The sequence below is a fragment of the Watersipora subatra genome, chromosome 2 (assembly GCF_963576615.1).
Source record: "Watersipora subatra chromosome 2, tzWatSuba1.1, whole genome shotgun sequence".
In the NCBI taxonomy this organism is placed as follows: Eukaryota; Metazoa; Bryozoa; class Gymnolaemata; order Cheilostomatida; family Watersiporidae; genus Watersipora; species Watersipora subatra.
Window position 1 is genome coordinate 29,257,338 of NC_088709.1, and position 14,235 is coordinate 29,271,572.

General features: G+C 35.0%; 1 protein-coding gene and 1 long non-coding RNA gene across 4 annotated transcripts in view; both read right to left on the bottom strand.

Moving 5' to 3' along the window:
- LOC137387277 (probable phosphatase phospho2) overlaps positions 1–14,235 on the bottom strand; it is a 393,003-nt gene that overhangs the window by 297,820 nt on the left and 80,948 nt on the right. The gene's annotated exons all lie outside the window — the stretch shown is intronic.
- Positions 1,339–7,388, bottom strand: LOC137387229 (uncharacterized). Its single transcript, XR_010977882.1, has 3 exons — positions 5,145–7,388; positions 4,520–4,593; positions 1,339–1,720 (listed from the first exon to the last, which is right to left on the bottom strand). It is a non-coding gene; the product is annotated as an uncharacterized lncRNA (long non-coding RNA).

The following is a 14,235-nucleotide window of genomic DNA, read 5'->3' on the forward strand; positions in this document are numbered from 1 at the left end:
AGTCGAGACGCTGGAACCAAATGCCTGCGAGATGCCAAAAAAGATTCAAACTGGCATTTAATTGATGCAAAAATTAGGTTATTAATAACCCTCATGACAAGCGAGTAATAAAACTTGGTTGGCTACCAAAGGAATGAAAAATCGCTGACTTTGACAAGTTACGCTTTACCCAGAAGACTCCCCAGACTCTTCAGAAGACTCAGTAGGAGACTCGCTAGATGTCTCATTAGTTTAATAAGATCGCATTCATTTAAAACTCATTCAAACAAGAGAGTTTCATAAAATGTTTCCAAGTGCTAGGAAGTATAATATTACAAAAGTGCAAGACGGTATGGCTAAGCTTGGTACTATTGTGGACTGTCTTTACAAATTACTAAATTTATATAATGTTTTAATTTATATAAATTTTGTTATAATCTATTTGCAAAAGCAGTTTTTATTAACCCAAAAAATGTACAACCAACCAATCATTAAACTAGACTGATGTTCCTATTGAAAGAATCTTAGAATAAGCCTTGAAAAAATTATTTGATTTAGGCATTAGAAAGTTATCAAATCGAAGTTAAATAAATATGTGAAAAAAGTTATTACAGTTTAAAACTTTCAGATTAATAATTGGTGCAATAAGAAATGGTGAAGTTAAATTGTGACCGATGCAATCATCTCCAATTTTTAGCAGAACTTTTCTCAACCACTTTAGACTTAGAATGTTCAATGATAAAGGCAAAACTGAGTGGAGCTTGGTATGAGTGATGTACGCTACAAATATAAAGTTACTCATATTAAACCTTTGCATAGGCATCAAAGAATTTAAAATAGTGTCAACTGATTATCCTTTCACACAAGGAAGACCTGAAGGCCTCTAGCCTTTATGAACTATTGGAAAATTGTTGTTATACTGTAAACACTATTAACCTACAAAGAGTTACCTATTGTGTTTAAAGCGTTTTTAGATTTATTTCACATAAGTAGAGGTGAGTGTGAAAAAATACTATAGAGAATGATACGCAAAAGTGATGTATTTATAGACAGATACGCGTAAACTGTCTCAATATACAGTCAAACATGGATAACTCGAACTTCAAGGGACCGAGCAAAAGTGTTCGAATTATCAGAGCATTCAAGTTATCAGAGCACTGTCACAAGTCCATGTATTTACTTATTTATTAGTAGATACATGTACATATGCAAACTATAATATAAATCAAAAGTACAAATGGCTTGTTTCAATTTAAATGCTTCTAATGTAAAGTTTAAAACGTTTTTATCAAAAAGTATAGAGATTTTTCTATCACTCGAGATTGGTTTGTTGTTTGAGGTGATGTTGTTGTATGGAAATACTCCGAAAACAAAATAACAACAAGGAATGTAGCCAGACCGCCGTACAAGCTTATAATTCGAACAAGCATCGAGACGCCTAAGAGACATCAAAAGATTCCCTAATTGGAAATGTCAAAATTATAATACATCAATCTGGAAACTGATGAGTCAACACCGCCTATGGAAACCGCCAAGGAATTTGGGAGTAATTACATCTATCCACCCATCCCCAAGCATTACCAAAAATATCTGAACTTACCCTCACCCTAAGCCGGTATTTTTCCATGACATATTACGGTGCTGACGGAAACAATATTATGCAATACTAGCATCCAGCCACAATCTCGGCGCTCTCCATGTGACGTATCCAAAGACAGTGTTCCTTCCAATGGACTTACTCCTACAACATAGTATATGATACAAACATTATATACCCGTCCTCAGGCTATTCTAAATGCCTATAAAAGCTAGTGTTTTTAATAGCTCAGCCTCTTTGGCAATGACACTTACAGACGTGTAAGACTGAGCTTTAAGGGCAGACACAAGCTTGATGTTGGCGTAAGAGATTTATATTACTTAGTTCTTTCTCACTATTTGTTATCTTTCTCATATTCTAGAACTTTGTTACTGTATATTAGGTTTTGGTTCATGAAATAAAGAGTGTTGCTATTTGCTAACAATCAACATCGGAGCTTAGCTAGTTGAGGCTTGCACTAAAGATCTGGGTCAAGTCCCATAAATTGAACTCACACTTTAATCAATCATTGAACAAACCAGGCGGCTTGCCTACACTTAATCAACCATAGTAAAATTAGTCTAGATTGGAGAAGAACTAACAGTGATTAATCATTGATGTTATTGTGCTGTCAAGTAAGTCAAATACTTCGATAACGCATATAACATTTTTGGTGGAGGTGCCTTATCGGTCATCAACCTTTCACATAGCTAAGTGGGTAATCCCTGAACGCTTAAATCTTTCGTAATATTATTCATAGCGCTTACCATAGAACTGACATCTTCATCTATATTCATATCTGGTTGCTTGGCAATTTACAATACCTAATTTGATCGCTATATTCTACTGGGCAGGTAGATATTCACATATCTATTGTGGGACTCATTAAAGAGTCTATGTTAGCTGAGATTTAGTGACTTATCTAGGTGTACCGTTTAGCTAAAGCATAACCACATAGCTAGGCGAATAATCCCCTGACGCCTAGACCTTTCGTAATTCATACTTTCATAACGCGTAATTGCAGCCTATATTGGGATTGATCACCTATTGTATACTGGCTATAGGCTTGCAGATCCTAGCATTGTAAGAAAATCTGAGGTCAGATTTATATTTGCCTAGGGGAAAATTAGAACTTTCACAGCCGCGTGCTTCCACTTCACATTTGCCATAGTGTCCTCTATTTCCGACTGCTGTTCGGCGGGAAATAAAAACTCATATATCCTTTCCGACTGTTTCGTTTGCGGGAAAGTGAATATCGAGACTATACATACAGCTGAGCACTGTTATTACTATATTGCCTACCTTCTGACTGTTTTACTCCAGGGCAAACACAGATCAGAAGTTGATAAACGTACAACTTCACAAATTTCTTAGGACACTCTCTACCTTGATTTATCTTTCTGACTGTTTCGCTTGCGGGAAAGCATAAATCATATCTATACATTGGCAACCTTTTATGTACGTTCAATTCTGCAGATTAATCCAGTCACACGCTCACACTCAACCTATCTTTCTGACTGTTTCGCTTGCAGAGAAAGCATAGTGTCATATTATTTCCGGCTCTTTCATTAACAGGGAAATAAAACTCATATCCTTTCCGACTGTCCGTTCGGCGGGAAAGTGAATATCAATACAAACTATTAGTGACTGTAGATATACTGAGCTCAAGGTTATTACACCTAACATTTACATACGTATAAGGCCTAATAAAAATAATACACCGGTTATAAAACAAGTTACATCAGCTTGACTCACAGACAAGCACACTACTATAAGAAACTTAAACTCGAGTATACACTTTCAATTAGATACTAATATAGTGCACAGACTACACATAACTCCAGACATATCTCCGACAAGATACTGAACCGACAACTGCTAACTTATAACAGCGACTGACTGCATTCATATGCTAATTGCACTAATCCTGTATATATTATTACGCTGTTTACTGATATATAAACGTTACAGACTCATACTTGCGGTTGAACTTCAACCATTTGGAAAACAACCCTCTCCATATAGAATAACTTTCTCGTTGACAGACATAATAGACTACCTAGTCTTTGTCACTTACTCAATACTCGTCTTGACATAATTACAATTTACAAAAAAAAAAATATTCTGTCAACTATATACATATAATAGTGCCTATATATAATTTAGAGCACGTTACTCGTAGGTTGCATGTTAACTAAGTTTGTTATAGCAGACCAGAACCTACACAGCCTGGTCACACACCCAGGAGCCAAACCAGCAGTGACAGGAGAATATCCGAAAGGAGCAGCCAAAGCCGGCATTGAGCTACTCCCATAAACCGGATAGACTGACCCAAGGCACAACAACCCGACTACGAGATGGTAAAAAAGAGAGTTAAGAAAACAACTTCTGTGGTAAGGAGAGCACTGAGAAACCGAATCATCATTGAGGACCAGAGTCCACGTGGTGAACAACTCAGCCCGGAAGATGCCGAAGCCCAGGAAAAAAGCCCACAAGGTGAAAAACCAACCGTGGACGACTCCGGAAGCTACACAGGACCTGGTGTAGCACCGAGAACATCAAATGGAGATCTACTCTTTCCACCCCGGACGGGACCACCCATCATCAGCGTAGTGCCGAACGTCGATAACATAGAGCCATTCAAGGAAGGAGATAACTTCGAAGATTACCTTGATCGATGGGAAATACTGATGGCTCAATACAACTACGACAACAGACGACTAGCACAAGCCCTACCTGCTAAACTTGTTGGACCAGCATGGGAGACCTACAGAAATGTTATAAAGCTGAACCCTAATTGCGCGAGGAGCTACAGCTCCCTAAAGAAGGAATTGATATCGGCTTTCCGAGTCGACCAACCACTCCGAGAGAAGAACCTATGGAACATCAGCCAAGGGAAAAAGTCGATCAACGACTTTTACTCTGAGATTGTGGCCGCAGGCCGATCAGTATTTAAAGACTTACCGGAAGTGAATCGCGATCAGGTAATAAAATCCGCATTCATAGGAGGCCTGAAGGAGAGTTATCAGAGATCGATCCTGAAACAAGAAAACATCACTTTACAAGAAGCTCTAAAAGAAGCCAGAAACCTAGAAGCTATAGATAAAGCAGTAACAAGAAATAAGACGATGAGTGTTAACCAAGTAGACACTGACTCCCTCGCACCATTAACGAGACAAGTACAAGGATTGACCATGATAGTAAACAATCAGGCAAGACAAATAGAAAAAAATGAAGCGGAATTTTTGAGAAGAGATGAGCCATCAAGGAACTACAGAGTAGAAGATTTTGAATATTACGAATAGCCACAGTTCTCACCTACACAAATGGAACAAAATTTTGGACTAAAACGGATTCTTTTTTCACAAGAATTAACTCCACTCGGACTACAATTAAATAGACCAAGACTAGACGAAATTTCACGATAAATTTTTTTTAAACAACACGACACATATACCGGACATTTGACAAGGCTAAAGGAAGAAGTAAGAAAATGTTCACGAAAAGAAGAGTACATCATTCATCAACACGACTAACCATCCCATACCAATCATTTCTAGACAGCATAACTAGGAAGAATTTAACTCACCACATCAGAAATAACAGCGATCAGAATAAGGAACAACAGAGAAAGTAATGACATGCTTCAGATGGCATGCTTATCATTAGCTCGCTGTCTAAGAATGCTTACGGAATGCGAAAGTCAAACATCAAATAGACACCACGTGCAGTCAAGCGATACGGAAGATCCTATCATTGAAACTAGCCAGCCAAACTAACAGCTCAAGACGATATACAAGCTCCGCCCATCTTCCAAATTCAACAGCTACGCAAGTTCCACAAGCAACTACCAGACAAGATCAAATATTATCCATTTGCAGTGCGCCTATAATCAACCCGAAGCCTGAACCAACAGACCATGACAGTAACGTAAGTATGTGCTAAATTATTGCCTCTACGCTTAACAGACTGATATTGGCCTAGTAGCACTTGCTAAGACAATTATTCATGCTCTGACGCTACTAGTAACTGTCCATTTATCACTAGTAACTTGTCGTAATGCTCACCACATGCTAACATCTATATTCCCTTGACAGGTACAAGTGCCGTATTGTTTTATCAATCTCTGATAGTAGCTGATTGATTACCTAATTTGATTAAAACACACCACGATTCATTCAACCTTGAGATAGGAGCTAAAATTAGCCACTAAAAAAAAATATATATATAACAATTATTGGCGTGTCTTACTCATGTAACAAAAATTGACTTTTGAATTTTAGGATAGACTTTGTTGTGAAATAGACACGGCACATACCAGAAAACGAACTCGTTTAAAACTGTTAACTTTTATTGTGACTTTCTATTTTTTTAGGATAAGACAGGTTAGTGATGAAAGCAGATGCTTGGACAATTTTTTCTTTCTATAGGTAGCTCCAGCAGTGGAAAGTGAAAATGTCTTAAACACAACTGAGTCATGCATGTTATAACATTATTTTGTGATTTTAGAATTTTAAAAAAGACACGCCAGTTTTTGCTATAACGTTATGTGAAGTTTCTATTTCAAGATTTAGCTTTCTTTCCTGACCACAAGACCAATGACTACCCTCCGCATACAACCACCCATACATACCGACATACGGGAGGACCCGTTTACTTTGCCAAGGGAGACGCAATACAAAAACCAGGACAATAATACGCAAAACCGAAAGGACAATTGACACTCACCTAAACTATACGGCAAACTAACAACCATATACTTCTACTTCTAACATAAACCTTATTGCTTTGAAAAAATCAAAAAAAAACTTTTATTTCCACTTTTAACATCTTTATGTTTTTGGATTTTATTCATGGCTTTGGTTTTACGAATTATTATATAATTTTTTTTTAACTCGGGTACATGGGTTTTAAATATCGTCATTCTAACCACAACTTTATAACTTCATTTCATTTTATATATTCTGTTTATTTTACTACCGTTATGCCAACAGCAACGTTACCACGGAATACGACATGAGGACATATCGTTCTTTAACAACGGGAGAAATGTTGTATGGAAATACTCCGAAAACAAAATAACAACAAGGAATGTAGCCAGACCGCCGTACAAGCTTATAATTCGAACAAGCATCGAGACGCCTAAGAGACATCAAAAGATTCCCTAATTGGAAATGTCAAAATTATAATACATCAATCTGGAAACTGATGAGTCAACACCGCCTATGGAAACCGCCAAGGAATTTGGGAGTAATTACATCTATCCACCCATCCCCAAGCATTACCAAAAATATCTGAACTTACCCTCACCCTAAGCCGGTATTTTTCCATGACATATTACGGTGCTGACGGAAACAATATTATGCAATACTAGCATCCAGCCACAATCTCGGCGCTCTCCATGTGACGAATCCAAAGACAGTGTTCCTTCCAATGGACTTACTCCTACAACATAGTATATGATACAAACATTATATACCCGTCCTCAGGCTATTCTAAATGCCTATAAAAGCTAGTGTTTTTAATAGCTCAGCCTCTTTGGCAATGACACTTACAGACGTGTAAGACTGAGCTTTAAGGGCAGACACAAGCTTGATGTTGGCGTAAGAGATTTATATTACTTAGTTCTTTCTCACTATTTGTTATCTTTCTCATATTCTAGAACTTTGTTACTGTATATTAGGTTTTGGTTCATGAAATAAAGAGTGTTGCTATTTGCTAACAATCAACATCGGAGCTTAGCTAGTTGAGGCTTGCACTAAAGATCTGGGTCAAGTCCCATAAATTGAACTCACACTTTAATCAATCATTGAACAAACCAGGCGGCTTGCCTACACTTAATCAACCATAGTAAAATTAGTCTAGATTGGAGAAGAACTAACAGTGATTAATCATTGATGTTATTGTGCTGTCAAGTAAGTCAAATACTTCGATAACACATATAACAATGTTATTGCCAGGACGTTTTTTTAGATTGACATTGGCAAAAATTGATCGTTGTTGAAATGCTCAAAAGAAAAGACATCTTTTTCTTTTGAGCGTTTTACCCACGATCAATTTTGCCGAGTTTTCTTGAAGTTTATGCAACTTCAAGAAAAAGTTACCAAAGAAAAATCCCTTACTTTACCTGGGATTCGTTAAGAGCAACACTCCGAGGCAGTTCAATTAAAAGTTTTACGAGGTTTAACGGTACATTGTATATCACTCACGCTTTTTGAATGGATACTTATTGAATGTACACACGTATTCTGTGTTTAGGTCAAACGATGAATAGTTTTTTAGCTATGACAACGTATACGTTTAATAAAAACAATTTTAAGACGTTTTAAACATTCAACATTCCGACGTTGATTCAACACGGAATCAACGTCGGAAAACTTTTCGTCACGGGCTAGCCGGGTCACGCACTCAATAATTTTCGCCACGCACATACAAAACAACATGCCGTTTTTGTTTGGTATGTGCGTGGCGAAAATCCTTGCGCGCGTGACCCGGCAAGCCCGTGCTATTAATCGTATAGCAGTATAAATCCAAATTTGACCAAACCTTTAGAAAAGTCGTTGACAAGATTATTTTGCCGATGGTGGTAATAACAACGCTTATGAATTACGAAAAGATGAGGTTTACCTCTATGGCTTTGAATAAAGTGATTTTCTAAAGCGATAACAACCGTTTCGGAAGCCGTTATGGAAAAAACAGTTCGAATTAACAGTGTTGAGTTCGAGTTATCTATAGCAATTTATCATTACATGGGAACGGACCAAAGAAACCGTTCGAATTAACCATGTTTTCGAGCTATCCGTGGCCGAGTTATCCATGTTTGACTGTATTTAGCATTAAACCACTATAGATAGATCAACCAAAGGCAGTCTTGTCTATTAGAAATTCAATATATGTGTACTATTGCACTGTACAATATGGTAGCTGCTGGCAGTGTTATCGCAGTTTAGAATGAGTTAACTAAACACTTCATAGTGTCATTTATCTACCAACTATTAGAGAGTTGAGTTGGAAGTCATATAGGCATAACCTACTCAGCAGAATCCATTACTATTCCTTTCTCTTAATGCTTTTGTCAAAAAAGTTTCTTTTCAAGTTTTTTTCAATTCCATCCAAATTTATTGGCTTGTTATAGGGAAGTAGTTTATAATATAATGGCATTGCTTTGATTAAAACTGAAGTTCTGTTATTTGGCATGGCTCATCTTGAAAGTGCCATATCTAAAAACTCATTTAATTAGAAACTTGCTGCTTATGGTTTAGATATACCTTTAAGTCATTGCATTACACGAAAAAGTAATTTATAGTTTTCAGGTCAGATTGAAGTCAATCCGCTAATAGTAACATGAAAGCCAGTACTATCTGTGCCATTGGTCAGGCCATTGGCAGCTAAACTGGCAACCCATTCCTCTTCAAAAGGAAAGAACTGGGAGTAACTGAAAACTATATCCCTTCAGAATCCAAGCACCACCAGCACAACACCAACTAGAGAGGGCAGATGAACTTTCTGTAGATCAACAGTCATTCACGGCAACCTCTCATAACCCCCATTGTCTAATGTTTTATTCCATTGGATCAGAGTGTGACTAACCCAGTTAATTAATTGGTATATTGCATCATCAGAACGACTGAAATCCATGAGCAGCTTCTGCTCTCTTCTACACGAAAAAAGGCTTGAAACCAAATCAGATGAGTTTTATTGCTGCCTATGCGATAAAAAAGTTGCTGCATTAAAACGCAATACAGAGTCAGTTAGTGCATAATTTACTAATTGTTGCAAAATTTTGTGTTTATAAAAATTGTAATCAACTAAAAAAGTAAAATTTGAAGTTCGAGGTTACTTGAGTAAGAATTGAAAAATTACTTTTACAGCAGAATAGTGTAAGAATTAAATATAATTATGTAGAACATATGTAATTTCCTTTTGTAACAATTCATTTTTCTGTTTAATTTTAAACAAACTATTTAATTGTTTTTAGTGTTTATGCAAAATCAACACAAACTAGTACAGAAAAGTCTACCAACAACGTTACCCGATATGTTTGTGTTTGGGTGGAAAATGTGATGGATAATAAATCATGCAGTGATAATGAATGTGAAGGAGTTTTTTGTCACGTGGATAAACCTGCCTCTGAGCAAAGCATTGAAATTAATCTTATGGTTGCATGTTAGCTTGGTTAGCAAGTTGCAGTTTAACTCCGTGGGTCTAACTACAAAATTTTGTGTTTGCCAAAAATAATAGCATACCGGTATGCCTTTTTGTTTTTTATATGCATAGTGTAAAAGTGTTGCCAAATACATTCTGCTATCAGAATAAAAAGTGCTGACCTATTTAAAATGATCTTGAAGTAGCACTTGCTGCTGAGGGTAGAGCAGTGTGAGTTTCATTAGACGATCTTTGTTTTTCTTTAAATTACAGTGATTTTTTATCTATGTGAGTTACACCCTTTTTGCTGCCTGCCAACTGAGCTCTGTACCTCAATTAGCCAAGCTATTGTGCACATGGAGCCTTCATGAATTATTTGTATGGCTTATTTTTTGCAATTGTTTTACTTTGTAAAAATTTGGTTCAATTCTACACACTTTACACACTTTACAGTTACACAGGCTACACAATTCAATCAAAATTTGTGTAAAATAATTTTACATGTTTTAATAGTTTTAAAAATTTATTTGAACTCAGTCCATATTTTTCAAATGATTAAGTAAAAAAATGTCAGGTATTTAGAAACCTAATTTAAGTAATGTTCAACAATGCTGACTAATGAGTGTAGTTACTCAGTTCATGCATGATCTGCTCACCTGAGTAATATGGTAGCTCTAGCCAACACAGAAACCAAAAATGTAAAAATTGGAGTATTTTTAGATCAACATCAAGTTTTATAGGAAATCAAACAATGCTGTAAAGTGTACTTTCTGTTTCTAGTATACAACTAGCTCGAGGGACGGTATTGTTATACAGTATCGGTTTCATCATTGTAAAAATAGCAAACACATTTTCAAAACTTGCACAACTTGCGCTAGAAATTTTGTTAACATATTTTTCTAACTTTTGCGTGTTACATTACTGGAAGTAATTTTTTGTTCTGTGCTATTTTTAGAAAGAAAACATGAAATATTCCAAGCAGCTTTCACTACTTTTAACTAGAGAGTGAGCACTAACTAAAGTGATATAAAATTTGTCAGCTTAGTTTGGACCCATTTGGTTATGAACCTATTAGGTTCTGCCAAATTTGACTACTTGAGTTGAAATTCATATTTTAAAAGCAGCAAATGCGTTGCAACAATACAGCCAGACACAGACAAACATTGACATCAAGATCTAGTTGATTACGTGTATTTTATTATTTAAAAAAATTATATATTTAACAGGTTTTTGTTTTAAAAATATCGAGCTTTTTGTATGTTCTACAAATCTGTTGTCTATTGCTTGTTTTGTGTTATTACCAAATTTAAATTTTGCATGTTTGTCATTGCGTTAGTTGATGGTGAGAACAAGTAAGAAGTAGCATTTCATTTCTTTTGCCTTTATTGCACCATTTCATTTTTCAAATGCTTCAGCATTCATAATTGTCTTGTCTGCTTTTACTCTTTTTATAGTTAATAATTTATAATTTATAGCTTATAGTTTATAGCGTATACTTTAAAGTTTATAGCCCATAGTTTTTAGTTAATAGTTTTAGTAGGCCTACTCTCAAAGCATGAATCCACTGAATAATTAGCTGATTGTGTTTTCTACTCAACTCACTTGATTCAGTTATAGCTATCTTAATAACCACCATTCCTTGTTAATGGACCATTTTCTGCAGTGTCTATAAAAATGTCTTTATTAGGCATTGTAGAAAACTGCAGTTAATGAAATCAGAAAGAACAAAAGTTCAAATTAAATTATAACACATCTATATTGATTTATATGTTGAAATTTGTATGAAAAAGCCCAAAAACTATGAGTAGGAGGCATTTATATTAATCATCTCAAGAGAATAAATGAATTGTGTGAGTGAAACAAAACACAATGTTTTAAACACAGCTAATAAAAACTATGTATAGTTGCTGCACCTGGGCTAGTATAGAACTTTACTAATAAACGTTATTAAACAGCTGTGTTTTCATTAAATTCATTCAACTTGATGATGTCTTCACTTGAATATGTGTCAAAACATGGTAAAAATAGTATTTCTGTTATGTTTGACATGTTTCATACATTTAACACACTATTAATTTGTAAAAGCACATTTAAGCTCTATGGCTAGCGCGATATTGAAGCTTTTTATAAATAGAAGAAAAGTTATGTAACTCTCAGTCTTTGAAAACATCTGGTTTCAATGGGATTGCAAAATATTACATCTACAATGTGTTACTTCGCAATATCAATTGTGTAATAGCGATGGTCTGCTTGTGAATTCTTTTTGCCTTTTGAAAATGGTAAATATTTCTACAACAAACACGTTTTCTCCTGCGATGTCTTCTGCTCCGTTTAGAATAGTACATTCCTGTAAAAACAGCTATTGCTGTTGCTGCAACCTATAAACAAAGAAGAAAGAACATATTTTGAATCTCTGGACGTTTTATAACATTTACTCAACCGCTTAAAACCCTATATATGTGAATTTTTATGCTTTAATATTTTATGATTAAATAGACACTGTCTCAAGCTTTGGCAAAAATTAGCGTATTTAAAAAAGCTAAACTCTGTAACCAAACAACGCTTAGCAAACTGTTATAACACAGCTAAGTTATAACACAACATGTTACTAGTTTTATCTGTCATTGTTTTTAATTTACATTTCAGGAAAACTGAATTAAATGACTAAAAGCTTTGATTTTGTAAAACTATAATGATAGTATCTCTCGAGTATGATAGTAATACAAGTATGATAGTAATACAAGTATGATAGTAATACAAGTATGATAGTAATACTAGTATGATAGTAATACAAGTATGATAGTAATACAAGTATGATAGTAATACTAGTATGATAGTAATACTAGTATGATAGTAATACTAGTATGATAGTAATACTAGTATGATAGTAATACAAGTATGATAGTAATACTCTCTTATTTATAATTTTATATGCTTTATTATGTGACACTTAAACTTTCGTCATTCTTGAAAAAACACAAGCTGTTCGATATTCCATGTAGTTGCCTTTCTACATTGAAATAATCTGAGCGATTGGTAAAACTTTTTCATTTTAAATTAATCATTCCTGAGTTCCACACTATAAACAAAAATTCTTGCAGTGCAAACTTCTGCAACAATCAAGAATGGTATATAAACTTGTCACAGAGTGTCTGATGAAGTAATCAGCTCTTTTGGTGTAAATAATTTCAAGTATAGAATCTGGTGGCCAACTCCTAGAGGCAAACATATTAGAAATTTTAACTTTAGTATCTGGTAGCCAGTCATCCCTGGACACAAGAATATTAGATATTAAAAAAAGCTCACCAATAAGAAAATAATTGCCATCAAGGCATTAAGAACCTGAGTGTGAGAAATAACTGTAGTCATTGGCTCTTTTCTCTCCGTTTTAGACATTGACATATAGTAAACTGCAGCAGTCGTCTGGTTATAGTAAACTGCACTAGCAGTGCTAAGGGTACCTGCAACAAGAGTTAAATATTAAATGCCGTGTGTTATATGTATTGAGTGTACCTTAAACTATATGTATAATCTGTAGTAAAAACAATAGCCTCATACAACTAGAATCATTTATGCATTTAGGCCAGGTACTCGCTTTGCTTAATGTTACTATTTTCCAATACAAGTTAAGCAAACTAATCATTTGAAATAATCAAATACAAGTTATATTTATCAACAATCAATATCTTTTGAGCTGACATGATCAGGTGTTTTACTATGAATTACAGTTATTGATCTTTTTTCTGCTCTGCTGCTGGTTATGCGCTTGTCAAAAACATAAAGTGACAATTTAAATATTGGTGGTATTGACAAATAGATTGATAAGAAGTTTTCTTTCCTTTGCAAAGGAAAGAAAACTTCTCATCAATGTACTTCTCATCAAGAAGACTTCTCTTCATGTACTTCTTTCATGTAACTTTGCCTTTGTTGATGTAAAAGAAAAAAAACTTGAAAAATCAAAGCCTAATAAGACTGTCATTTTTTGGTCATTGTGTTTTCTCATTGCGAGTATAAATTTAAAGGTAGACTTGCAACAAGATTCAAATTACAGTTATTTAGTATCAAAAGATTCACCATATGTTAGTCTGCTGTGTTGTAGGTGCAAAATATGTGGAAATGTGATTACAAGCTCTTAAAAACTCAAAACCGAGCAGTTAATTGCAGCCATTACGAAAACGCCGTAGGTTAGAATCCCTCTCAAAACGGCTCAAATTTGATGTAGCTGAACACGATGTGCTTCTGTTTACACTTTCATACAACCTCATTTGTCAAAATATTTTTACAAATAAACTTTACGAATTTAATAAACCCATGTCTATTATCCAGACGAGTCTATTTCATTATCGTTGGAATGCTGTCACTTTGAGCACTAATATCTTAATACCTAGCCTGAAAATTAGTTTAATTTTTTAACCTTAGTGTGAGGGGGGATGGCTTATCATCCCCTGATAAACATGATGAGCCTGTTGTTCACCTGGAACAGACGAAAAGTGCTGCAAAAGTTTTTTGCCCCATTTGGCAGAAAATATGAATCA